General features: G+C 31.1%; 1 pseudogene; it reads left to right on the top strand.

Moving 5' to 3' along the window:
- The first annotated feature begins 11,897 nt into the window (after nucleotides 1-11,897).
- Nucleotides 11,898-17,998, top strand: LOC146882350 (uncharacterized; annotated as a pseudogene).
- The last annotated feature ends 178 nt before the right edge of the window (nucleotides 17,999-18,176 follow it).

Raw genomic sequence — 18,176 nt, 5'->3', positions numbered from 1 at the left:
CTTATTATTCTTAATTCTGAACTCTATGTTTTCAATCACAATTTGCTAGCTAAATCAAAGTGTGTTGATATTATTTTATATGGTCAACACCATAATCATGCTAGCTACATCAAAGGAAGTAAGTTGACCATGAGTCATTTGCTTCCATTTATTGTTTGTGTATTGTGTTTTAAAAGATTGTAGCCGTTCAGTATTTGGGTACATTTCTAAAAATATATTTCTAAAAGTATATTAACTTTTGTTGCCTGTGTTGATTTTTAAACTTCAGTATATGTTGCTAGCCGAATCTGAAAGTGTTGATATTATTTTTTTTTGTCAACTACATTATCATGCTAGCTACATGAAAGGGAGTAACTTTTGATCTATCTAAAGATTTTCTAACTACATTATTGGTTGTTGTCAACACCCAATTTCATTCGGGTGAATAAATTTATTTTCAAAAAAAATAAAAAAAAATAAAAAATGTGAAACATTATTTTCTTCAAAGATTTTCAAACTTTAATTTTAGGAAAAAAAACAAAAAAGAAAGATGAAAAAAAGAAAAAAAAAGGAATAAAGAAGGAAGAGCCCAATTTGATATTAATTATCGCACTCCTTCTCATTAGCCCAACAACTCAACATGCTTTCTACCCTTTGTTCTGATAGAGAAATTAGTGATATGATTCTAATAATTAAAAACAATATCTCTTCATATAATTAGAATCAATATTACTAATTAGGATTAATTTTTGTGCTCTGATTTGTTAACGGTTAGAATCAATATTACTGATCTTGATTATTTTGTGCTCTTCTTTGCTATGATTTGATCTCCATAATGTGCTACTATCATGACCAATTCTTTACTTATATTGTTCATTATAATTAAGGGTGAGATTCATTGATATTGCAAGGTGTGAGTATAAATACGCACTCTGAGGACCAAAAAAAATTCTCTATTTCTCTACATCTCTCATTATCACTCATATAGACACCTCTCATCTTTATTTTTATGGGAAAAACAAACACAAAAATATTAGAAAAGGGAGAAAAAGAAAAAGAAAAGACAAAAGGTGAGGAGATATTGAAATTTTTTTTAAGGTACATCACTCTCAATTCTTTCATCTCTTGATTTAGTTTTTTTTTCAATTTTCATTCTATTTTTTTAATCATAAAAAATATTTTTTCCCCTTTCTTTAATGTTTGCCCAGCCGCTCACGTCACATGACATCCAATTTAGACTTTTGTTTTTTCTAAAAAATATGTACAGATGATCTAAAAATAAAAATAACTTTCTTTGTTTACTCTTTTATATCTATTTGGTTGCTCACGTCGCAATGACATTCATAACTACTTTAAAATAACTTTTAAAAAAAATATTAAAATTTATAAATGATTAAAAGAATAAAAAATAAAAGATTAGAAAAAAAGAATTTATTTCAAGTGTTTGTCTGGCCGCTCGTGTCGCGTGACACCAATTTTAAAATAATACTAACATTTAAATAAAAAGGTTTTCGAAATTATAAAACAAATTAAATCATTTTTTAAATAATTTTTCATAAAGAACTACGTAACCCTGATTCTCCATTATAAATGGAGATACGTAAGAGCAAGGATTAATCCTTGTCGGGCCTAAAAAAATATTTTTGTTTCTTTTGTACATCCTTTTATATTATTTTTTGGGAAAAATAAATATTTTGAAAAACCACGTAACTTTTGCGCATTTAAATAAAGACACCGTCTTAGAACGGGCGTTGTGGGGTGCTAATACCTTCCCCACGTGTAACCAACTCTCGGACCCAAAATCTGGTTTTTCGCAGACTTTGCTATTTTTTTATGGTTTTCCATAGTTTCCTATAATAACTATGGTGGCGACTCCAAACTCTTTATTTTTTCGAGTTTAATTTTTGGTTCGCTGTCCCGTCGCGATTTCGGTTGCGACAGATGGCGACTCCACTAGGGATGCTAGAGAGTTAAACCATTTATTTGGATGTGCAAAATTGATGTGGTTTTTCTTCATATTTTTTCTTTCTCATTTTTTTGGGTATGTGTTTTTTTATCTTTTTTTTATATTTAGAATAATTGTATGTGTATATTCTTCTTTATTTTTGTATTTGGAATAATTTTCAGGTGTGGGTTTGGGTATACATTGTGTTCTCCCTTCATACACTCACATTTTGTTCATTACATGAGTGGGGCCCTATATCCGGGTTTGAGTTGCTTAGAATTAGAGGGGATTGTGTAGCAGTGTCACAGTGCATGTACTTCCCAAGTGGTCATTGTGAGAACCCCAGCTAGAGTTTGTTTGCTTCATCGGTACTCCCACTTCTTGTTGTTTACCAACTGTTGTGGAAAATTCCATGAAGTGGGCCATAGCTCTAGTGACCTTGATATTTAGGTATTAGAGAACTATCCTTGTGAGCACATATACTTTCCCCTAGAACTTTAAGCGTCCAACTCATGTTAAATAAAGGCACTAAAGGGAGATTATTTGCATCCTTTACCCTCACCTTTCCTTGTATATAATAATAAATTCATCACAATCACATCATTATTAGCCATAAACATACATTTCATTAGCATATCATGTGAATAAGTGCCCTACGAGGCACAAACATGCATTGCATTCCATTTATTGGTCATTCATGATACCTTATCCAAAGATTCAAACACATAGCATGCATCAGCATAATTTTTGGAAAATAAACAAAAAAAATATTGCACTACAATAAGTTCAAATTGTTTCCCACTTTCTTTATCACCAAATTCTTGGAATCTTTCTTATGAAAAATTGAGAAAATGATAAAACATTCTTTGGTCAAATCAGTGGGTTGAATAAAGAAATAAACTTTTTTTTATTATCATTTCTTTTGAAATACCCATCTAATCTTGCATGCATGAAATTGCTCAAATCTATCTTCCTTTCCATCTCTCTTCCACCATAAACCTTGTTTTCTTTTCCATGGAGAATTATCATAAAGGGGACACATACCTTAAAAATGATTACAAGAAACTCTCTGAACACAAAAAATGAAGAATAATTAGCTAAGCTGAAAACTCTGATGGACAGTTTAGGCAAAAATAAGACAAAAAAAAAGTGAAAAAAAAAGAACAAAACAAGGGACATCTTGTCAAATGAACTATATTATTTTCCTCTGGATTAAAGTTTTTGTTGGAAAAAACAACCATGATTTGAAATGATGTGTGACCATGTTTCTTTATCCAAAAAAAAAAAAAGTAATTATCCTTTACTACCCAATTTGAGCCTTTCAACAAATTTCTTTCAAATTATCCAAAACATGGGTCACCCCCACACTAAGGGTTGGCATAATGTTTGCATTTGTTTCATCCGACTGGTAGTTCACCAATACAAAAATATCAAAAAAAGTCATTTTTCAATCTCCTCAATTGGGAAAAGTCAAACACGCTTTTTTTTGCAGTCCCCATCATTTTGTTCATACCATCAATAACTAAGGAAAGCCCAAACACATTTTGTGTCCCGAGACCAATTCAAATTGGGGCAACTCCCTAATTAATCTTCATCACCTCATCCAAACCTTTTCAAGCCCTTGGCAATTTCATGCATGTCATTCAAATAGTGTTTCAAAAGAAATGATTAAAAAAGTGTTTGTTAGTAAATTGATTAGACCAAAGAAATTATTTAAAAAAAGTAAAAAAAAAATATCAAAGTAGAATGATTCCATAAATTCAAAATAACAATGAAATGGGGAACAATTCAAATTTGTTTTTAAAAAAAATGCAAAAGAAAATTCATACATAAGGTAATTCATACGTCATACCAAGTCATGCATACATGAGTCATTCATCTTTTTGAATAAAATAGTTTCCACATTTCCATTCAAAACCCTCTTCACTCATATGAATGGTTATTGAATCCTTTCGTTTTAGAAGGAAGAAAATTAAAAAAATACACAATTTGGTTTCTATGATGTTTCTCAAATTCTAGTCATTTTAATTCATATGAATGACCAATATACCCTAAGTTCAATTTCCACATTGGCCCTCAAACCCAATTTCCACACTGGCCACCAAGCCCAGTTTTCACACTGGCCCCAAGCCTAGTTTCCACACTAGCCCCCAAGCCCAGTTTTCACACTAACCTCAAGCCTAGTTTCCAAACTGGCCCCCAAGCCCAGTTTCCACATTGGCCCCTAAATCCATTTTTGTCTAACCTTAAGCCTAGTTTTTTTTCTAGCCTCTAAGCCTTGTTTTCCTTCCTCTCAAATTAAAATAAAGGAAAAATGAAAAATGAAAAAAAAAACAAATTCCACTCATGCATCCACGCATCCATGTAAGCATATCATATAATTTCATAAAGAAAGTCATAACATGTCATGCATCATCACATCATGTCATCCATCATACTCCACAAAATAAGTGAAAATCATTTCAAAAAAAAAGTCAACAATGATATTTTTTTGTGTAAGTCTCACCAATGTTAGGCATTCACGCGATGTTTGTCGACACTTCAAAAGCAAAATTCAAGTTATCCTTTTATATATCAGGACCCTCTACAAGGCAATGGTCATTGATTTCCTTATGTTTAAATCAAGACCCTCTATAAGGCAATGGTTATTGATTTCCTTTCTTTACATTGAGGCCCTCTACAAAGCAATGGTCATTGATTCATTTACATGAAGGCCCTCTGCGAGGTAATGGTAATTGATTTCTTTGTCACATCGAGGCCCTCTACGAGGCAATGGTCATCGATCTCTTTACATCAAGACCCTCTGCAAAGCAATGGTCAGTGATTTCTTATGTCACATCGAGGCCCTCTGCGAGGCAATGGTCTTCGATCTCTTTATATCAAGGCCTTCTGCGAGGCAATGGTCATTGATTTCTTATGTCACATCGAGTCCCTCTACGAGGCAGTGGTCATCGATCTCTTTACATCAAGATCCTCTGCAAAGCAATGGTCATTGATTTCTTATGTCACATCGAGACCCTCTGCGAGGCAATGGTCATCGATCTCTTTACATCAAGACCTTCTACAAAGCAATGGTCATTGATTTCTTATGTCACATCGAGGCCCTTTGCGAGGCAATGGTCATCGATCTCTTTACATCAAGACCCGCTGCGAGGCAATGGTCATTAATTTCTTTCCTTTCGATATAGACCCTCTCCTCGGGATTGGTCTAATTTTTTTTTCAAAAAGTCAGAAAAGAAGATAATAAAACAAAGTGATTTGTGAGATCGTGACCCTATACATGGCAATGGTCACCAAATCTTTAGATATAGACCCTCTCCTCAGGATTGGTCTAATCTCTTTTTCAAAAAGTCAAAATTACAAAAAGATTTTTTTTCAGATCGAGACCCTCTACGTGGTAATGGTCGTCGAATCCTTTGGATATAGACCATCTCCTCGGAAGTGGTCTAATCTATTTTTCAAAACGTCAAAGTACGACAAGAATGTTTTTAGGATTGGGGCCCTCTACATGGTAATGGTCGTTGAATAATTTGGATCTAGACCCTCTCATCGGGATTGGCCTAATTTGGTTTTTTCAAAAAAACAAAAAGAAACAAAAAGAATTAGTGTGTCAATTCGAGACCATCTCCTTGGTATGGTCAAGTTTGTCTTCTTTTGAAACCCGAACGATAAAGTACTCTTAACCCCTTGTGCTAGTACTTTTCCACATCACAACGATTAACATTAAATGCCATAAAGGTTTCTACTACCCGCATTTATTAAATAATTATTCATTTAATTTTTTAAATTTCTCGGGTCTTACATTCTGCATTCTTGATGTATCTTGAAATGTTTTTGCTTCCATAAGCCAAGCTTTTATTTTTACTTTGCTGGAAATCTTTTTTCTAAAAATGTGAACTTTCTTCAATAATCATTCAAATGTACGACTTTCTCTTCTTTTTTTTGCATGTTTCATCTATCTCGAAATGTTTTTGCTTACATTAGCCATGCATGTTTTTATTCCTTGGTTGAAATCTTATTTCTTCTCTCTCTTTCATGATCAATTTAATATTTGTCTTATTTATGTTTTTCACCCTTCTTTTTGTTTTTTGAACGCTGAAATTTTAGGAGTTTGGTCATGTTGACCGAATATTTATTGCTATGTTTGCGCAAGAATTAGGACCGGTTTGGCAGTTGGAAGATATTAAAGGGAATCACCATCAGTCAACTTTTAATATGGATGTCAATAATCCCCTGGTCACTAAAGGTTGGTCTGGCCTAAGAGTTTTTTATAATTTGGAACATATCCATCAAATTTTATTCAGATTTATATGCAACTCAACCTTCCAAATTATTGTATTCTCCAGCATGTCTACAATATCGACTGTGTAGAAGTTCTTTCAAAAATACTTTGGATGCGAACAAAACATCTGTTTAGAGTGAAATTGACAAAATCTCAAAGCAAAGCCAGCCATCTGGTGAACTTTGTTGTTTTATATTTTTGTTTTATATGTTATTTTGTTGATATAAGTTGTTATTTTTTTTTTGTTTGTTATTTAGTTATTTTTTCAGGACTTACCAACTAATTTTGCAGCTTATGTTCGGAAACGTAGATTCAAGAGGTTGGAATTGTAGGGACGTAAGAACACATTCATTGTTCAATGTAAGCTTCTACTGCGTAATTCACCTAAGAAGTCAAGTAAGATTGGGAAGGGATGGAAGGACTTCTGCAGATTCAATCGGGTGAAAGAAGGGGATATTCTTGTGTTTGTAGCTGACAAGAATGAGAAAGAAGAAGATTAAAGTCTATGTCAAAAATAAATTCAGCTTTTAATATTTCACTTTTGTTTCATTTTACTTTAGATGGTATATATGGTTTTCCTAGAGCTTTCAAGGAAGTGTGCTTTTATTTTGTGTGTAAGACTGAATGCATGCTAATTTTGTTGCTTCTAATAAGTAGAAGTCATATCTATAACTATTATCTGTAAGTTATTTATGGTCAACTTTAATATTTTAATTAATTTCATGCTTCAAATTATGTGTTATACTTATGTATTACGTTTTTATTTATTTCTTAAAAGAATATCATAAACAATAAGATTTATTTCAATATTTATTGTATACAAACAATATTCAATTCTGATAATAAAAATAAATAAAAATGAATATGAGAGGAATTCAAATTTTTTAAAAGATTTGATTGATTTTCCAAAAAAAAAATGTTTGAAGTCATAATAAAGAAATAAATATTGTATTTTGCAATAGTAATGTATTTTGAAATACTAACTCAATATAAATTGAAATCTTTTGCTAAAAATTTGTCCTATGACACAATAATTTGAATAACGTTATTTTAATTTTTGTAAACACAAACTATTTTAATTTTTATTGCACTATTCCTTTAAATGTTTTTTACCAATCTATTAATTATTCAAATAATATAACAGATGATAATTTCTTTTATAAACAAAAACTGCGATAAAAAAATCAATTGATTTATAACTCTGAAACACGGGTTGTAATTTAAATTTAAATTTTTACAGTAGATGTTTTTAAACAATTACAATTATTTAACATATTATGTATGTTTTATAATATTTTGCTTTAAAAAGTTAATATTCAACGTATTGATTTTTTTTTTAAATTATCTCATCTGAATTAATTTCTTTCTATTTGTACTGACTTTTTAAACAATTATTTTATTAGTTATAGGGCAGACTAAATGTAGAAACAAATTTCTACTTTGAGGGTTGACTATTACCAAGCATAGTACTTATGTGTTAGCCTTAAAAGGACATATATCACAAATGCACATTCTGAAATGCAGCATTGTAGTGTCTACAAATCATTAATTTGGACATTGCAGATCAAATCTTTTTGCGAAAGGTACGCTGTTTAAAATATTGAATTATATGTTACAATTTTGATATTTCCATAACAATGACTTGGTTGTTCTTTTGTATAAAAATATTATACTTACATTAGCTAGCTTAGGAATAATTTGCATGGAAAACTAAAAATTTGCCTACATCTATTAATAGCTTTTTATTATGCTTTCTGATTTTACTTTCTTAGTGCATTGTTAATTGGGTTTGTGTTTATTTTATTAGTTTTAATTATTAATCAAAATCTTTTTTTTTATCCAACCTCTTAAGAATTTGTAAGAACCATAACACAGCAAGAGAATGCATTACTTCTGCAAACTTTGAACAATACTACAAACAAATGGATGTAAATGATTCAAGAAATGCAAAAAGAAAAAGGAAGAGCATTGTCTCACAAGATATTTCAAATAGCATGATGAAGTCCTCAGGTTAAATAAATTTATGTTTCTGACATTCCATTTTAAACTTTCTTCAATTTGGTTTCTCATTTCATTGGTTGCTCATCCAATACAATAACATCAACATTCAGATGTTAAAACAAAGCTGTAAAATCCAATCCTACTTCATGTTTGTTACTTTTATTTTGTTCTCTTGAGCACAGATACCAATGAGGAAAAATCCATTCACAGTGAAGCATTTCCTTTTCCAAATACTACACCTCTTTCTCAGTTAACACATTATGGTAACCATTTTTTCATTCACTATAAATTGAATCCAAGATTAATGTTTATTACTGAATACATCTTCTCAGCCTGTTTGTAATTTCTTTTGTAGATATTGATATAAAAAAGGCATCAGATGCAAGAACAGCGAGGAACGTCAATGTTAATAACAAATTTACTCAATGGACTAACACAACTTCTGGAATTTGTAAAAACTAACAGTTTTATATTTTTCAATATGTTTATTATTTGGATTGCATAGTTAGATTGATTTTACTGCTAAAGTATAAAAATTTAGTTCAAATGAATTTTATGTATTCTTGTCTCATCTGACTTTTCAACAATTCTCCCAGTATGGAATGAAAATCTTACCCAAATGCAACTAAAAACCTCTTTATCTCTCAATCAAGATAGACACGTGCAGGATAAAGGAATTCAATCCTCAAATAGAAAGCCACTTTTGGAGTTGACATATCGTGGTAAGTTTGTTCATTGAATTTAAAAATCATTCAAATTCACAACAAATGCTACCACTAAAGACGTATTATTCTCAGTGATGATCTTGAAATGCATAATGTCTTTTCGAATTGATCCATATTGAATGCACATCCAATGGAATTGACAAAGATGGAGAATAAATCATTGCATTTGATAATCACTTTGTTTCATGTTTCTTCTATTTGATCTTTCTATTGCATTTTATAATCATTTGTTTAACTACATTTTGCAAACATTGACCAAAATAATTATAAAGATGCACGAAGAAGAAGGAAACTTATTAGGAATCAAAAGTTTGCAGAAAAAAGTAATAAATTGTTGATAATAATCGTTAATGGCTAATTCATCATATATCTATCATTAATTTATCTTTATTTCCATTCCTTTCATACTAAATGTTACTATTACTAACATTTAGTAACATTTCATGTAAAGAAATTCATGGTTCTACCTCCATTGGATCTGGAATGAATTGTACTTCAATTGAAATCACCAATGCTCCAATTTTGCACAAAAGCAACACTAACAACACAAGTACCAATCCAACTTAAATTTCTTTTTTTATGCTTTTCTCTTAGTAGAAAAAGTTCAAACACAATAGTAAAATGTGAAGCAAACAAAGTTATTTTAGTTATTCCAATGTATCAATATATTTTAGTACAATATAAAATTAAGAACACAATTACAAACTCATATATCATCATTCTATATTTAATGTCTATATAAATGTTGAATTCAGTTCATGAATTTATGCATATACTTGTAGGTATAGTTCAAAGTGATTGTCAAGTGGAAGAAGGAAAACAAATTTGTTTAATACACAACCACTATTGAATACAATTAGTAAGAGGTTAGATAAAGAAATTGTTGGTAGCAGCTCCACTCGTGCTTCCCTGGATTCTTTTGCTTATTCTGAAGTTGTTAATCTTTTTTATGTTGAAGAGAACCAAATTCGTGGTAATTTCTACTATTAACAAAATTAGTTTGCTTACTTTAATTACTTTAATTGTTACAAATTCATCTTGCTAATATTCATTTTAACATATTTTGAAGTTGTACAATTTTGTCAGCCTTCTCGTGAGGATGTTATTAGATCATTTTCAAAGATATTGGATTTTGACAATAATTCTGATGAAGATGAAAATGATGGTAATCAATAATGATTGATTTTAAAGAATAAATTCATATTGTTTTAATTTTCCTTTATGTAAAATTGTTTCTTTATTTTATTTCAGATTACATAATCGGCCATTTCTCCTCTAATTTGTATTCAAGGGCTGAAATTCAAGGTGCAACAATACTTTTTAGTCAATTTATATTACTATAGTGTACATATAAATATAAATATCTTTTAATTAATGACATATTGCTCTTTATGTACTTAGCAAATGTTGATGTTGGGGAGTGTTCCTTTGAGTGTCCCTATTGTCAAGCTCAATTGTGGTACGAAGAAAGATCTAATAAATGCAAAAGATTAAAACAAGTTGATTTCTCTCTTTGTTCTCAAAAGGGAAAAGTCCAACTGCCATTGTTGAAAAACCTACACAATTGCTTCAAAAGTTGTTCAAAGGTGAAGACACTACAAGCCAACATTCTTACATTCAGTGGCGGATCTTGATCAAGAGTGTTAGAGGGGCCAAAGTAATATGATTATTTGATTTTGTTTGAATCATTAGTATAATGTTTTTGAAAAATAACTTATGTAACTGAACAATTGAATCATTAGTATAATGTTTCAAAATATGTGAAGAAGTAGAATTTATGTTGTTTTTCATCTTCATGTAGTTTTTCTTTTATCACTTTAAAAAAAACATTTATTATTTTATTCTTCATCAATATAATTTTTTTTAAATATATTAAAAATAATTTGTTATAATCTAATAAAAAATTGAGAGACATAATTATTAAAAGAGAAATATATGGTAGTCAAGTCACAATTAAAAATCGGTTATAAAAAAATACATAATATATTATTTTTTACTTCTATAATAATGAAAAATGAATATACAAGATACTCATGAGATAAAAAAAATAATTTTAATAACTATTAAACTAATATTTCATTATCAAGTAAGACAAGAGAGTTACATTGTTATTCGAGAAAGAAAAGAAACAAATAAGAAATAAGAGAAAAAATAATGAACATATATATATATATATATATATATATATATATAACTTTATTTTTTCTTCAAAAACAAAAAAAAATACGAGAGTGAAAAACTAAAAAGGCAATGAGAAAGAAAATAAAACATATCTTATTAAATATTTTGTTTAATTACTCTTTTGGTTACTATTTCCAAAAATATCAAGATCTTCCCCTTTTTTAGTCTCAATTGTTTAGTCACAATTTAATTTTTTTAGATGAAAATATAGATAAAAAAGTAATTAAACATAAAGATTTGTATTCTTTGTTATATTTGATTTTATGTTTTATTATTTATTAGTATTAAATATTTTATTTTATAACAGAAATAAAAAAATTTAATTTAATTTTCTTCAATTTTTAAAATACACTATCTATAATTTAAAAAAATTTCAAAATTCTTAAAAACTTCAAAAACAAATATATAATTTTTAAAAAAATCAAAAATATTTTGGGGGGCCAAGGCCGCTCCCAACTTCATAGAAGCTCTGCCACTGCTTACATTACATAAGAAGTTACAACAACATGTTCGCATTTACCTCCTCAGTTTATTTTCAGTGGTCAAAATTACCATCGCATTGGAAGTTTATTGCTCGAAAAAGGATCAGATCCAAAATTTGCACAACTATATATTTGTGACACAGAAAATGAAACAACAAACAGAATTAGTCACTTTGGGTATGTGTACATACTTATTTATATTTTACCGATCATTGTGTATATAATTGATTAATTTCTAATTTTACAGGTCTGATATACAACAATCCATATTTGATAAATCATTGATCAAAGAGTTGAAAAACATGATTGACAAACACAATGTTCTTGCTCAAACATTCAGAAGAGTAAGAGATTTTATACATGATGATGACCAATCAGATTTTGGATTGGGGTTATTTAGACATCGCTTTAAGGATCCTAGAGTATACAATACAGCAATAGGAGATGAAGTCGCAACATTGGTAGTTGGTGATTTAAGCACCTTAGATGTAGGAAGGGACATCATTGTGAAGAAAGTTTCTGGTCAGTTGACAAGACTACATGAAACCCACACATATTTCATTCCTCTGCAATATCCTTTGATTTTCCCATATGGAGAGGATGGATATCAAGAGGATATTCCAATTAGAGATTGTCACAAATATGGTCAAAGTCGAAAGAGAATTCACATTTCTTTACGAGAATTCATTGCTTTCAGAATACAAGATAGAAAGGTTGAATTTGGTAACGTTGTAAATTCACATAGATTGTTTCAATAGTTTTTAGTGGATACCTATACTATGATTGAAGCCCAAAGGTTGTCTTTTATATGAAATAATCAAAAACTCATTCGTTCCGATATTTTGAATGGGTTACAAGAAGTTGTTAACAAAGGTGAAATTGATCCTTCTTTCGTTGGAAAGTGTATCCTTCTTTCGTTGGAAAGCGTATAGTTTTGCCAGCTTCATTTACAGATGGTATGAGATATATGTTCAATAATTGTCAAGATGCTATGGCAATTTGTAAGAGGTATGGCTATCCATATTTGTTTATAACAATCACATGTAATGTAAATTGGCCTGAAATTCTTGATTTTGTAAAATCAAAAGGATTAACTGCTTCAGATAGGCCAGACATTGTTTGCAGAGTTTTTAAAATGAAATTAGACCAAATGATGACAGATTTCAAGAAGAAGAATTTCTTTGGCAAAGTCAATGCAGGTATACCATACTACTTTTCCATAATTTAGACTTCTTACCGCCAATTGTTTTGTCTAATAATTATGTTCAAATTTTAGGTATCTATACAGTTGAATTTCAAAAGAGAGGTCTGCCACATGCTCATATATTATTATGGTTGAGTGACTCAAACAAGTTAGAAAATGCAAAGCACATAGATCAAGTAATCTCTGTTGAACTTTCTCATCCAGATCTCTATCCAAAACTTCCAAAGGTTGTTCAAACATATATGATACATGGTCCGTGCGAAGCCGCTAGATTCAATTCATCATGCATGAAAGAAGGTCGGTGTTCTAAATTTTTTCCTAAAAAATTTAAACATTTAACTACAATTGATGAATATGGCTATCCTATATATAGATGTAAAGATGATGGTTTATTTGTGTTGAAAAATGGACATAAATTAGGTAATGGAAATGTGGTGCCTTATAGTCCTCTTCTCTTAATGCGGTATCAAGCTCATGTTAATACAGAATATTGCAACAAATCCAACTCAATCAAGTATTTGTTCAAATATGTCAACAAAGGTCCTGATAGAGCAACAATGAAAATTATAGACAAAGAGAATGAATCTACAGAAATGCGTATTGTTGATGAGATTAAAAGATATTATGATTGTAGATATTTATCTTCATGTGAAGCAATTTGGAGAATTTATGGCTTCAATATCCATCATAGATGGCCTGCTGTTCAACGTTTAACTTTTCACTTACAAGATCAACAACTAGTTTTGTTTAAAGATGATGTTCGAATTGATGATGTATTAGAGAGGAATGAGAATATGAATACAATGTTTCTAGCTTGGTTTGAAGCTAACAAAAAATTTGAGGAAGGCAAGAACTTGATCTATGCTGAATTTCCAACAAAGTTTGTATAGATGTCTCAACAAAAACAATCGAAACCAAGAAAGTAGGGTTATAGTATTGGTCAACTGACATATGTTCCTCCAGGATCAGGTGAATGCTACTACATGAGAATCTTACTGACAAAACAGAAAGGTTGTATTAATCATGATAGTATAAAGACAATTAACGGTAAAACATTCTCTACATACTAAGAGGCTTGCCAGGAATTAGGATTATTAGCAGATGACAAAGAATTCATTGATGCCATTAAAGAGGCTAGCCATCTTGCATCTGGAAATCAACTTAGAAGGTTATTTGTTTCTTTGTTAATCATGAATACAATGTCAAAGGCAAAGTTGTTTGGGATGCAACTTGGAATTTACTAGCAGATGGTATCCTATATCAAAAAAGAAAAGACTTGAACCTACCAGGTACTAAATAGAAATAATCTCCATTCTTTATTCCATATTTATTTATTCATTACATGTTTTGTTTTGTAGGTTTTCAAATGGAAGAACAAGATTTACAGAATCTTTGTCTCCTAGAAGTAGAAGAACTTCAAAATTCCAATGGGCGAGCTTTAACAGATTATAGTTTCCTTCCTCAACCTAATCTTTCAAATTCATTCAAATTTCACAATAGGTTCATTATTGATGAAATGAATTACGATAAAGAACAAATGGAGAAGCTACATCACTCTCTATTGCAGTCAGTCACTAATGAGCAACTACATGTTTATAACAAAATTATGACAGCAGTGAATTCAGATGTAGGGAATTTCTTTTTTCTTATATGGTTATGGTGGGACTGAAAAAACATATCTCTGGAAACTTTTGTCAGCTGCTATTAGAGCCAAGGGAATGATTGCCCTTAATATAGCTTTAAGCGGCATTGCATCTTTATTGCTTCTTGGAGGTAAAATTTCTCATTCTACTTTTTGCATACCATTAGCAATCAATGATGAATCAACGTGCAACATCAATCAAGAAAGTCTTTGTGCCAAACTATTGATGGAAACAAAACTTATCATATGGGATGAAGCTCCTATAATGAATAAGCTATGTTTCCAAGCTTTTGATAGAACATTGAGAGACATTATAAGAGCTAGTGATGAGTGCGTATTTTTGCCCTCATTCAGTGTTTAATTCTGAGTATTTAAGTGAATTTGTGTGCTTAAAGAGTGATTTAATTAACAATTATGATAATTAGGCTACTTCAACTTGTGTGATAAAAATGTCTTAAAAAGTGATTTTTAGCTGCATAAATTATTTTTGGATATTTTAACGTTTGTTGATGCATCTGAAGTTAAGATTAAGCTTATTTAAAGGTGAAAAAATAAATTGATTGAAATTACAAAACACCTTTAAATAAGGCTAAAATCAGCAAGTTCTAAAAAAATCACTTTTGTACCCCATACATTACTTATACACCCCCCTTTTCCAAAATGGGCTACAGAAAATCCACTTCTACACCCCTGCCTTTGTCTATTTTCATCCCTCTTTTCTCTTTTAAACTAGATACATTAAGATCATGCCATGTGGCAATCCCCACTTTTAAATCTGTCCAATTAAAACATTCCACGGGGCAACAATCCTTACATTAACAAGTTGTCCAATGGATCAACTCTAGCCTCTTATCCCAAAGAGAAACCCTAGGTTAGCCACCATCCTTGACGGCGATGAAGCAGTCACGGCCACCACAGACCTTGCGGCTGCCACCACAGTTTCTTGCACCTCGTCGTCGTTGGCAAGACGCAGTCCAGCGCCGTCATGAGCGAACCAACAACAACGTTCGTTCTCGCGCCATCCCGCACCTGTCCGCGAAGCAGCTGCAGGTTTCAACCTCCATCTTCTCGCCAGAAAATGAACAGCACCGTTTCTGCATCTTCACCAGATTCGCGCAACACCATGGTCCACGCCATTCCTGCAGAAAATAGAACAGCAACACCTTCATCTTCACAGATCTGCGCTTGCGAGAATCCATTAACGCGAGCACGAACCATGGCAGCACCGCAGCAGGAGTTCGTTCACCCATCACCACCGTGAGTCCCTGCAGAAAAAAACGCGAGCCAAATCGGAGCTGCGTTCCACCATCAGCGTCGCCTCCATCTTCTCCGCAACGCAACACCTTCACGCATCCATGGAGTCACGACCATCACTCACCTCGCCGGAGAAGAAAACGTGAAGCTTCCTCGCGCAAACTCCATTGCAGCAGCGAGAGGAAAACGCAATTGAATCACCATCTCCATCGCGCACCAGATCGGAGCAGCAGCGCATCTCTTCGTCGAAGCAGAAAACGCACCTGCGGCAGCAACAAACATGGAAGCGGAAACCCTAATTTGGGAGAGAGGAGGAGCTGCCACGTGTCTGTTTGTTATTGCACGGTCCAACTAGTCAAAGCTGGTCAAACAGTCAACTTTGGTCAAATATTCAAAAAGTCAAAGACTGGTCAAAAGAGAGGGTTTATTTGCAAATATTGATATTTTTGGATGTCTTTGCAAAATTGGACTACAGGATTGAAAATGGGTTATTTAGAAAATTAATACAAATATTATTTCGTGATAATTTATCATATATCTTTAAATAATTAATTTATTTAGTTATATCATAAATTATTAACCAATTGTCAAATAGTTTATATCTCTCCAAATATCTTTGAATATTTATCTTTATCTTTATTTTAAAAGATATTTGAGAGGTTTTAACAACAGAAAAACTCAGTCCAATTCTTATATAAAGAGACCAAGGGATAAGCAGAAGGAACAAGCTTAGGACTTCGGAGTTTTGGAACCCTTAGGGGGGCCTAATTTCGTTTCCTTTCTCTCTCTCCATTCTTCTATTTTTATTTTGCATTCATGGAGTTCTAAACTTCTTGGGTAGATTCCATTGTAATTTCTTAATTGGATTCTGAGGTTAGATCAATTAATTTCTTTGTTCTTTTTATTATTGTTGAGGTTTTCATTCATCTATGTCTTTTATCTTTAAATCATGTAAGAAGTAATGATTTTAAATCTATATGCATGTTGGTCATATGAGTCCAAGGGTTTTTAAATTGAATTGAGACTTTACTTTGATTTTATTTAGAAACTTTCATATGATTAAATGAGTTTTTACCATGAGACTTTACTTTGGTTAAAGGTATTTACTCTAACTACAATTAATTGAGACTTTACTTTGATTAATTAAGCTTTTTATTTGGTGAGGAGATAAAAGAATAGACATGATTAAACATAGTAAATTTGACTGAGACTGTACTTTGGTTGAATTTACTGTGGATAATCTAAAAGTTCTCACTTTTAATTGAGACTGTACTTTGGTTAAAAGTGAGAACGCCAACAAGTTAATTGAGACTTTACATTGATTAATTTGTAAATCTATAACAATAATTAATTGAGCAATAATCTTTAGATAACCGATGATGAATCTATTTTGAAAAAGCAATGGAATCAATCTATTTTCTTTACTATTGTTTTTATTTCTTTTTATCTTTTAAATTTTATTTCTATCTTTGTTTATCTTAATCCCCCATATTTTTTACTTTATTTGACTAACTCATTTGTATAGTTTTATAAGAACTAATTTGTTAAAAATCAATTCCGTGTTCATTGGGAGACGACTTAGGGTTACTTTACCTCTCTATTTTCTTGAATACTATCTTAGCAATACTGAAGTTGCTATAGTTTAGTAGTATTTATTTGATCGCGTCAACGACAGCGTTATCAGCTAGAAATGAAGATAATGTTGACAAACCATTTGGTGGAAAGGTTGTTGTCTTAGGTGGTGATTTTAGACAAATCTTGTCGATAGTAAGAAAGGGATCAAGGTATGATATTGTGAACTCATCAATTACCTACTCTGATTTGTGGGAATGTTGCACAGTTTTTAAGCTATCACAAAACATGAGGTTAAAGAGTGTTGTTTCAAATGAAAGTGAAATAGATATAAAAGAATTTGCTGATTGGATTCTTAAAATTGGAGATGGAAATATGAATTTGAATGAAAGTGGTGAAGCGAACATTTCAATACCAGCAAATCTTCTAATTCAGGAAAGTGAAACACTTGTACTTTCTTTAGTCAAATTTATTTATGTGGTCTAATTGAAAATATCATGACTCTTTGCCCTACAATTGATAGTGTTGAACAAGTAAATGACTTCATTTTATCTCTATTTTGTGGTGAAGAACTAAGTTATTTAAGTTTAGACAATCCTTGCCAATCTGATGATGATCAAGAAATTCAAGGTGAGTGGTTTACTCAAGAGTTTCTAAATGATATCAAATGTTAAGGAATTCCAAATCATAGGATTAAATGGAAAGTTGGTGTAAGACCCGGAAAAAATTAAATAGTTAATAAATGCAGGTAATGAGAACCTTTAAGACAATAAATGTGGAATGTTACCATATGTAAAAGTGCTAGCTTAAGTGGTTGAAAGTACTTTATTATGTGAGAGGACTTGGGTTCTGGTCCTATGTATGCCATTTTGTGTGTTATTAAATTAGTATTATTTTTAAATATATATT

Source organism: Vigna unguiculata, chromosome 10, assembly GCF_037176805.1.
Source record: "Vigna unguiculata cultivar grain cowpea cultivar isolate G323 ecotype 2 chromosome 10, ASM3717680v1, whole genome shotgun sequence".
Lineage (NCBI taxonomy): Eukaryota > Viridiplantae > Streptophyta > Magnoliopsida > Fabales > Fabaceae > Vigna > Vigna unguiculata.
The sequence above is the reverse complement of the archived record's forward strand: the minus strand, read 5'-3'. Positions and strand labels throughout refer to the sequence as shown.